This window comes from Phascolarctos cinereus, unplaced genomic scaffold (assembly GCF_003287225.1).
Source record: "Phascolarctos cinereus isolate Bilbo 61053 unplaced genomic scaffold, phaCin_HiC Scaffold_726;HRSCAF=1367, whole genome shotgun sequence".
NCBI lineage: Eukaryota > Metazoa > Chordata > Mammalia > Diprotodontia > Phascolarctidae > Phascolarctos > Phascolarctos cinereus.
This window is the reverse complement of record NW_027556098.1, coordinates 206727768-206738724: the sequence shown is the minus strand read 5'-3', so window position 1 is coordinate 206738724 and position 10957 is coordinate 206727768.

Here is a 10957-nt window from a genome sequence, read left to right as displayed (position 1 = left end):
TAATTATCAGCATTGAAAATAGAAGGGGTGAGAGGTGAAGCCAAGATGACAGAGTAAAAGCAGAGACTTACCTGAGCTCTCTCTGAAGCCTCTCCAAACACCTTTAAATAATGACTCTAAATAAATTCCAGAGCGGTAGAACCCACAAAAAGATGGAGTGAAACAATTTTCCAGCTCACGACAACTCAAGAGGTCCATTGGAAAGGTCTGTTGTACCAGATGAAGAAATGAGTGCAGTCCAGGACAGGTCACACCAGCACAGACCAGGCCCCAGCAAACCAGGAGCAGACCTTGAGACAACTGAATCAGTGGCAGTTTCCAGACCTGTCAACCTATATATGGTGAAGGGATCAGACAATGGGTCAGAAGGAAATTTACAGGGGTCCCTTTGCTGGTACCAGAGTCAGGACTCTGTTTCATTGCCTGTACTTGGATATTAGCCACAATCCTAGGTCTTAGTCCCCAGGCAAGGAGGAGCACTAGCACAGCAGAGTTTGTGGCCACAGGGGAGGAGGGATCCTGGTCACAGTTTGAGGGTTGAATGGGGGCTTGGGGTCACTTACAAACCAGTACACAGTACAGAAGACTAGTAAACACACCTCTCCCTAGATCATACCACCTTGGAAGAACCAAAAACTTACAAGTCCCCAGAATTACCTCTGAAAACAGCTGCATAAAAAACCTAAAGCATGGGACAGTGCCCCTTCCACTTGGGAAGCAAAGTCCCACTATAGCATAGTGTTAAAAGCAGGCTGGAAAATGAGCAAACAGCAGGAAAAATAATTCTGACCATAGAAAGTTACTATGGTGACAAAGAAGATAAAAACACACACTCAGAAGAGGACAATAAAGTTAAAATTCCTGTCCCCAAAGCCTCAAATAAACATATGAATTGGTTCAGGCTATGGAAGAGCTCAAAAAGGATTTTAAAAATCAAATAAGACAGGTAGAGGAAAAATTGGGAAAAGGAATGAGAGTGATGCAAGAAAACCATGAAAAAAAAGAGTCAACAGCTTGATAAAGGAGGTACAAAAAAATACTGAAGAAAATAACAACTTAAAAACAGAATAGGCCAAATGGTAAAAACAAAATCTCCCTGAAGAAAATAATTCCTCAGAAATTAGAACTGACAAAGTGAAAGTTAATGATTCTATGAGACATCAAGTAAACAATTAAACAAGTAAATAACTAAACAAAATTAATTAAACAAGATGAAAAGAATGAAAAAAGAGAAGAAAATGTGAAATATCTTATTGGAAAAACAACTGACCTAGAAAATATATTCAGTAGAGATATTTTAAGAATTGTTAGACTACCTGAAAGTCATGATAAAAAGAAAGAAATCATATTTTAAGAAATTTTCAAGGAAAACTGCCCTGATATTCTAGAAACAGAGGGTAAAATAGAAATTGAAAGAATCCACTGATCGCCTCCTGAAAGAAATCCCAAAATAAAAACTCTCCAGAATATTATAATCATGTTCCAGACCACCCAGCTCAAGGAGAAAATACTGCAAGCAGCCAAAATAAACAATTCAAATACCATGGAGCCACAGTCAGGATAACACAAGATTTAGCAGCTTTTACATTAAAGAATTTGAAGGTTTGGAATATGATATTCTAGAGGGCAAAAGAGCTAGGATTACAAGCAAGAATCACTTAGCCAGCAAAACTTGAGTATAAACCTTCAGGGGAGAAAATGCACATTCAATAAAATAAAGGATTTTCAAGCAGTCTTGATGAAAAGACCAGAGCTGAATAGAAAATTTGACTTTCAAATACAAGACTCAAGAGAAGCATAAAAAGGTAAACAGGAAAGAGAAATAAGAAGGGATTTGATGAGGTTAAAACTATTTATATTCTTAGATGGGAAAATGATATTTTAATTCCCAAAAACTTTCTTATTATTAGAGGTGTGAGTTGAATGTGATGATATGATCATGCAAAAAGAAATTAAATTAAAAGATGAGAAAGAAGAATACACTGGGAGAAGGGGAAAGGGAGAGGTAGAATGGGATAAATTGTCTGACATAAAATAGGCCTGAAAGAGATTTTACAATGGAGGGGAAATGGGGAAAGTGGAGAGGGGAACATATGAACCTTATTCTCATCAGAATTGGCTGAAAGAGGGAATAATATACACACTCAGTTGGGTGCAGAAATCTATTTTACCATATAGGAAAGTAGGAAGGGAAGGAGAGAAGAGAAGGAGGGTGTGGAGCTGATAGAACAGAGGGCAGTTTAGGGGAGGTAAAAGTCAGAAGCAAAACACTTTTGAGAATGGACAGTGTTGGAGCAGCTAGGTGGTGCAGTGGATACAGCACCAGCTCTGGAGTCAGGAGGACTTGAGTTCAAATCTGACCTCAGATGCATAACACTCACTAGCTGTGTGACTCTGGGCAAGTCACTTAACCCCAATTGCCTCACCAAAAGGGGGAGAGAGAGAGAGAGAGAGAGAGAGAGAGAGAGAGAGAGAGAGAGAGAGATAGACAGAGTAAAAGGAAAGAAAGAGAACTGAGGGGAAATAGGATGGAGGGGAAAACATAGCAAGTAATCATTACTGTGAAAAAAAATTACAGTGAGTTTATCTGAAAAATATTTCATTTCTCAAACATATAGAAAACTGAGTCAAATTTATAGAAATAAGAGCCATTCTCCAGTTGATAAATGGTCAAAGGATATGAACAGACAGTGTTCAAGCAAAGAAATCAAACTATCTGTAGTCATATGGAAAAAAATGCTCTAAATCACTATTGATGAGAGAAATGCAAATTAAAACAACTCTGAGCTACTACTTCAAACCTGTCAGATTGGCTAATATGACAGAAAAGGAAAATGACAAATGTTGGAGGGGATATGGGAAAATTAAAACACTAATGTACTATTGGTGAGGTTGTATACTGATTCAACCATTCTGGAGAGCAATTTGCAACTATGCCCAAAGGGCCATAAAACTACGTTGTGCCCTTTGACCAAGCAATACAACTACTACATCTGTATCCCAAAGAGAGAGAACAAAGGAGAAGGACTTATGTGTATGAAAATATTTATAGCAGCTCTTTTAGTGGTGGCAAAGAATTGGAAATTGAGGGGATTTCCATTAATTGAGGAATGGCTGACCATTAGAATGGCTGTATATGACTGTGATGGAATATTATTGTACTTTAAGAAATGATGAGCAGATCCACATCCAGAGAAAGAACTATGGAGTCTGAATGCAGATCGATGCATGCTATTTCTCTTTTTTTCTATCACATGGTTTTTTCCTTCTGTTTTGATTCTTCTTTCACAACATGACTAATGTGGAAATATGTTTGACATGATTGTATATGTATAGCCTATTGATCAGATTGCATGCAATCTTGGGGAGGGGAGACAGGAGGGAGAGAAAAAAAAATTGGTACCTAAAATCTTATAAAAGTGAGTGTTGAAAACTATCTTTACATGTAATTGGAAAAAATAAAATGCTATTAAGAAGAAAAAAAAGAAATGATGAACATGATGCTCTCAGAAAAATATGGAAAGACTTACATGAACTTATGAAAAATAAAATGAACAGAACCAGGTAAGCATTATACACAGTAACAGCAATATTGTATGATGATGTACTATGAATAACTTAGCTATTCTCAGCAATACAGTGATCCAGGACAATTCTGCAGGACTTATGATGAGAAAGAATTTGTAGAGCCTGAATGCAGATCAAAAATACTTTTTCTTTACTTTCTTTATTTTTCTTGGGAATTATTTTTGTTTCTATTTTCTTTAATGGGATGGCCTACATAGAAATGTGTTTTTTATGACTGCACATGTATAACCTATGTCAAATTGCTCACTTTCTCAATGTGAGGGGGATGAGAAGGAGAGAATTTGGAACTCAAAATTTGAAAAAAAATATTAAAATTATTTTGCAGGTAATTGGGAAAAATAAAATACTAAATATGATTTTTTTAAATAAAAGGGGTCAATGCACTGCCAACAAAGAGGAAATTAAGACAATTGTTAGGAGCTATTTTGCCAAATTATATGCCAACAAATTTAACAATTTAATGAAATGGATGAACACCTATAAAAATATAAATTACCCATATTAACAGAAATAGAAATAAAATACTTAAATAACCCAGTCTTAGAAAAAGAAATTGAACATGCCATCAACAAACTTCCTAAGAAAAAATCCTCACAACTAGATGAATTCACAAGTGATTTCTACCAAATATTGAAACAATTAATCCCAATTCTATATAAACTATTTGGAAAAATAGGCAAAGAAGAAGTCCTACCAAATTCCTTTGATGACACAAATATGGCACTGATACCTAAATCAGGAAAAGCCAAAGTAGAGAAAGAAAATTATAGACAATTTCCCTATTGAATATTGATGCAAAAAATTTTAAATAAAATACTAGCAAGGAAATTATAGCAAAATATCATAAAGATGATCAGGTGGGATTTATATTCAAGGCTAGTTCAATATTAGGAAAACTATTAGCATAATTGACCATATCAATAATAAACCGACAGAAATTATGATTATCTCAATGAAGAAAAAAAGCCTTTGGAAAAATGCAACACCCATTCCTATTAAAAATGCTAGAGAGCATAGGAATAAAGGGAGCTTTCCTCAAAATGAATACCAACATTTATCTAAAACCATCAGCAAGCATTATATGTAATGGGGATAAGCTAGAAGCATTTCCAATAAAATCAGGTGTGAAACAAGGATGTCCATTATCACTAATGTTATTCAATATTGTACTAGAAATATTAGCTTTAGAAATAAGAGAAGAAAAAGAAATTGAAGGAATTAGAATAGGCAATGAGGAAATAAAACTATCACTCTTTGCAGATGATATGATGGTACACTTAGAGAATCCAAGAGAATCAGCTAAAAAACTAATTAAAATTATTAACAACTTTAGTAAAGTTACAGAATACAAAATAGACCTGTATAAATCATCAACATTTCTATATATTGCCAACACAGTCCATTATAAAGATTTAAAATAACTATGGACAATATAAAACATTTGGAAGTCTACCTGCCAAGACAAACCCAGGAACTATATGAACACAATTATGAAACACTTTTCACACAAATAAAGTTAGATCTAAACAATTGGAAAAATATTAATTGCTCATGGGGAGGCCAAGACAATATAATAAAAATGACAATTCTGCCTGATTAATCTATTTATTCAGTGCCATACCAATCAAACGACCACAAAATTATTTTGTAGAGCTAAAAAAAAAATAATAAAATTCATCTGAAAAACAAAAGCTCAAGAATATCAAGGGAATCAAGGGAAAAAACGTGAAGGAAAGTGATCTAGCCATACCAGATCTCAAACTGTATTATGAAGCAGTAATTATCAAAACAATCTGGTACCGGTTAAAAAAATTGAGTAGTGGATCACTAGAATAGATTACGTACAAATTACATTATATTAAATGACCATAGTAATGTAGTATATGATAAAGCCAAAGCTTTTCAAATAAAAACTCATTATTTGACAAAAATTGCTGGGAAAATTGGAAAACTGTATGGCAAAAAGTAGCTATAGACCAACATCTCACACTGTATCCCAAGAGAAAGTCAAAATGGGTACAAGATTTACACATAAATGGTGATACCCTAAGCAAATTGGGAGAGCATGGAATAGTTTATCTGTCAGATCAATGGATAAGGGAATAACTTAGGACCAAATAAGATACAGAGAGCATTACAAAATGTAAAACAGGTCATTTTGATTATATGAAATTTAAAAAGTTTTTGAACTAAAACCAATGCAACCAAAATTAAAAGGAAAGCAGAAAACAGGGTAGGGGAGAGATTTGCAATAAGTATCTCTGATAAAGACTTTGTTTCCCAAATATATGAAGAAATGTCAAAGTCCTAAAAATACAAGTCATTCTCCAGTTGATAAATACTCAATGTATATAAACAGGCAGTTTTCAGATAAAGAAATCAAAGCTATCTATAGGCATATGAAAAAGTGTTCTAAATCACTTTGGAATAGAGCAATGCAAATTAAAACAACTCTGAGGTACTACCTCCCACCCATCAAATTGGCTAATATGACAAAAAAAAAAAAGGAAAATGATAAATGTGGGAGGAGATGTAGGAAAACTGGGACATTAATACAGTGTTGGTGGAGTTAGGAACTGATCCAACTTTTCTAGAGAGCAATTTGAAAAAAGTGCCCACAAGACTACAAAACTGTACATATCATTTGATCCAGCAATACTGCCACCAAGTCTATACCCCAAACACATCTAAAAAAGGGGAAAAAGGACCTCTTTGTACAAAAATATTTGTAGCAGCCTTTTTTGTGGTGGCTAAGAATTGGAAATTGAAGGGATCCCATCAGTTGGGGAATGACTAAACAAGCTGTGGCATATGATTATGATGGAATATTATTGTGTTATAAGAAATGACAAGCAGAATGGTTTCAGAAAAACTTGGGAATACATACTTCAACTGATGCAAAATGAAGTGAGCAGAACCAGGAGAACATTGTACACAGTAACAGCAGTATTGTTCCATGAAGAATTGTGAATGACTTAGCTCTTCTCAGCAATACAGTGATCTAAGACAATTCCAAAGGACTAATGATGAAATGTCCTATACACATCCAGGGAAAGAACTGATACTGTCTGAATACAGACTGAAGCTATTTTTCCATTTATTCTTTCTTTTTTTCCCTCTTTCTTTCTCTCCTTTTTTTATATGAGTCTTCTTGTACAAAATGACTAGTATGTAAATGTTTTACATGATCATGTATGTATAACCTATATCATATTGTTTACCATCTCAGGGAGGGTGAAGCAGAGAGAGGGAGGGATAGAATTTGGAACTCAATATTTTTAAAAATGCTCAAAAATCTTTTAACATGTAATTGGGGGAAAAGAAAACAATATTCTTTTTTAAAAAGCCATATACAATCACTGCTTTCATTTTCTTTCTTCTCAGTCTCTTCAAAACCCAATCTGGCTTCTAGTATCATCATTTAGTTGAAATGGCTCTTTCTAAAGTTACTAGCAATCTCTTAACTGACCAACCTAATGGCCTTTTCTCAATCGTCATCTTTCTTGGTATTTTTGTTTATTTCTTTAGTTGTTTTTCAGTCATGTCAGATTCTTCGTGACCCCTTTTGGGGTTTTCTTGGCAGAGATACTGGAGAGGCTTGTTATTTCCTTCTCCAGTTAATTTTACATACGAGGAAATTGAGGCAAACAAGGTTATGTGACTTGCCCAGGGTCACACCGCTAGTAAGTGTTAAGTGTCTGAGGCTGGATTTGAACTCAGGTCCTCCTGACTCCAATGCCAGAGCTCTGTTCACTGTGCCACCTAGCTGCCCAAGCATTTGATATTTTTGACTGCCTTCTGCTCCTGGTTAATCCCTCCTCCCTGGGTTTTCATGACACCTCTCTCTAGTAATTTTCCTCCTAATTCACTAAATCAGGACATCCTCTACATTTTTCACAGGCTGCCCGAAATTCTTTAAAGGTACAAACTGTGCAGGCCTGCTCTAAATACTTCTCACTAGATCCTTTGCTGGATCTTCATCCATAACCCTAGACCATTGCCTTTTTTCCTCTATACTCTGTCTCAGTGATATCATCAGTGTGCATGATTTCAATTATAATCTCTAATGCAGATGATTATTTATCTAGTTTTCTAGATTATTTATCAAGATTTATTTATCTAGTCCTAGCCTTTCTCCTGAACTTCTCATGAATGTCCAGCCTCCTTTTGGACAGCTTAAATTGGATGCCATCTCAAATGCAATGTGTCCAAAACAAAACTAGGAATAAATTAAGATCACAGATTTATAAACGCATTAAATAAAGGAATGAAACGCAGTGACCAAATAATATCCACTGTAATAGAAATCCAAAGAACTATAGCATCTATGAGCTCCCTCTCCCATATTAGGACTGTATTTTCTGCCCAAAGAAACATTAATGAAATCTATTTACAACTTAACACAGACACACACATGAAGAAAAGCATGTGTATGTGTTCTTAAATGTGTCAGGATTAGCAACAAGCTAAAGCTGGGAAGAACCATTAGGAAAGTCATTAACCTGTTTACACTTCTACTGTCAGCCTCAATTATTAGTTTGCTTGCATTGATGCATCTTTAGTTTATTAGTCATGATTACCTGACAGTAATTAATAATGTGTTTGTATTTCTCACTTTTACATCTCACAGCAAAATCTGAAGTCCAGTCAATATTTTCTCACAGCGACATTTATCAAGGCATAGAAAACTAACCGTGATTGTCCCTCAAAATAGAACTGCAGACAGGAACCTAATTGAAATAAATGTTGCCATGGTTGTTCTGCTATTTGTGGACATTTAGCCTCTGTTGGTCTTTAGCCATAGCTGAATCTATATCTCATTTCCTTACCCAAACCACATGCCCTTGTGTTTTTATGAGGAATCTCCAGAGTGAAGAACTAATAGAAACAAAATGGGACTGTGCCTTCCTATGTCAGGAGAAAGAGAGAACATACTTTGTGTGAAATACAAATATCAAGGGTACTATACATTCGAGGTGCTGACCTTGCAACTGAATGTTGTTTTTTCTATAGTAAGCAGTAGTGGATTTGGGATGTCAGTGTAGTCTGAGGAAGGCAAAATAAATGCTCCCTAACCTGAGCTTTAACCATGTAATTTCTTTAAAATTGTCTTTAATAATAATAACAACAACAGCTAGATAATGTCTAGCAATTCAGCCAGCTAAGAACCGCCAGGCTCAGCCCACAGGGGCTTACAACCTTCATCCATTCTTACCCTTTACCTTCCGTCAAGTTTTGTGCCGGCTTCATTGCACTGGGATATCCTGGTAATTCTACTCCCAACTCAGCTGGTTGAAGAATAATACTATTTTTTGGCTGCAGTCTAAGGGGTTCCCCCTAGAGAAGGAAGAGGAAGTAAAAGGGGGTTAAAAAAGTACCCAGGCTACAAACATGAATCCAATATGCAAAAGACATTTTTATTTTCACACAGAAAGGGAATGCTAATCAATAACTAATGACAGAATTATTACAATTAGTTGAAAGGTTAGTATTCAAGCCTCTTTGAGACATCTCAACGGTGATGATCATTTCACTTTTCCTGAGTACAGTCAGATCAATGCCAAGTGAGCCCCTTTCTTTCCATGAGTTTCTCTCTCTGTGAGTGATTTTTTTCCCTCTCCCCTGCTTTGGTGGCAAGGAAAGGTAGAAGATACCAGCTGCTTTTGGAGATGTCACAGGGCCTCATGCCAAAGGAAAGACAACACAAACAGGAGGCCATCCCACCCTAGATACAGCATTGCCTAGGAGACCATGTGCTCCCAGGACCCAGGAAGAGTAGGAAGGGGAAGACCATCAGCTCTAATTCTCCACATCTCAGAGAGTCATCCTTACATTTTGTGGCCAGCAAGAAGGAGGCACCTGAGGCACAGAAAAACTTTCTTTAATGTACCCCTTGAGTTCTGGCTCAGAAGCCAATTGAGTCTTCGGGAGGAAGTAAAGGATATCTGCTCTGGCTCTGACATCAAGGGGGAAGGGTCTCTAAAGGTATGCTATTCCTAAAGTGTTTTAAGGTTGCAAAGTGCTTTTATGATTTACAAATTATTTCATATGCTTTACTGATTTGAACCTCCCAACAATTCTAAGAGTTAAATGCTTTTATCATTTCCCCATTACAGAAGAGAAAATGGAGGTTCAAATAAATGAAGTTTTTTTGAGGTTACACAGGGGTAGGATTCAGCCAAAGTCTTCCTGACTCCCAAGTCCAGCACTCTCTGTCATACTGTCTGTCAAATAAATAAATATACTACCTTTATGTAAGTTAGGGTGGTTATTTCAATGATTTTCTGTATATAGGATTTCTTAAGAGATTAACTTCAGATTAGTAAAAGAAAAATGTAATACAATAAGGATTTTATTTGGTTTAGTCAGCATGCAGTGGATAGATGACCTTTGGAGTCAAAAAGATCTGAATCCAAGTCCCCATTCTGATACGTACTATCTGTGTGACCATGGGCAAATCATATAAGCTCTCAGCATTCCAGGCAATTTGCTAAGACTGTGTCATAAAGACAGGGCTGATCTGCATTGGTGGAGGGTTTCCACACTGGAAGTTCAACTATTTCAATGAAATCACAATTCTGGTCATATTTTTGTTTTGTTTTTTTTACTTAACTCAAGGAATCCTTGGAACTGGAGCCCCGACTTTCTGTCCTACTTAACTTTTTAGAATCCTCTTAATATGAAAGAGTTTTATGGTTCTTATAAATAGGAAAAATGCACATACAATATTTCTTAATCAAGCATTAGAGAAAGGATGGGGTATTTTCAAACATAAAAGCTTCATTCCTCTAAATTATGATACCTGTACTTTAAGCTCCACTGTAAAAAGAACTGTCTTTGGGGAAAGATAGTTCATAGGAGGGAAACAAGATCTATCAGAAAAGCTGTTTACACTAAAACATTTTGACAGCTCTAGTAATTAAACTTGTTTCCCAGGTGCAAAGCAGTAGCTTAAATGCCCCTCTGGCTATAATAGTGCACAGATTTATCCTTTTTTAAAAAATCTACTGTGAAAACAAGCTAATGGAAGGAAAGGAAACTTAACTAAAATATTTTAAAGTTATTAGCAATTCAGTTATCAGAATATTGAATATAACTAGAACAAGTTGACATTTCACTTCGACACTGAATAATACAAAGTGTGTGTGGAGAGGGTGCTTCTACACACATCTGATTGGTGTGAGTGCATAAAAATGCATTATTTTTAATATTTCCAGGTCTTTTCTTTCTCTGCCTGCCCTAAGGTCATAATTCATTGTCTGTTAGCACCTACATGCTGAAGTAAGGAAGATGAAGAGGAAGAAAAAGGAAGTGAAATTCAACTACTTGATAATATCTGGAGGTCAGGTCAGAATTTTTATTTTTTCGG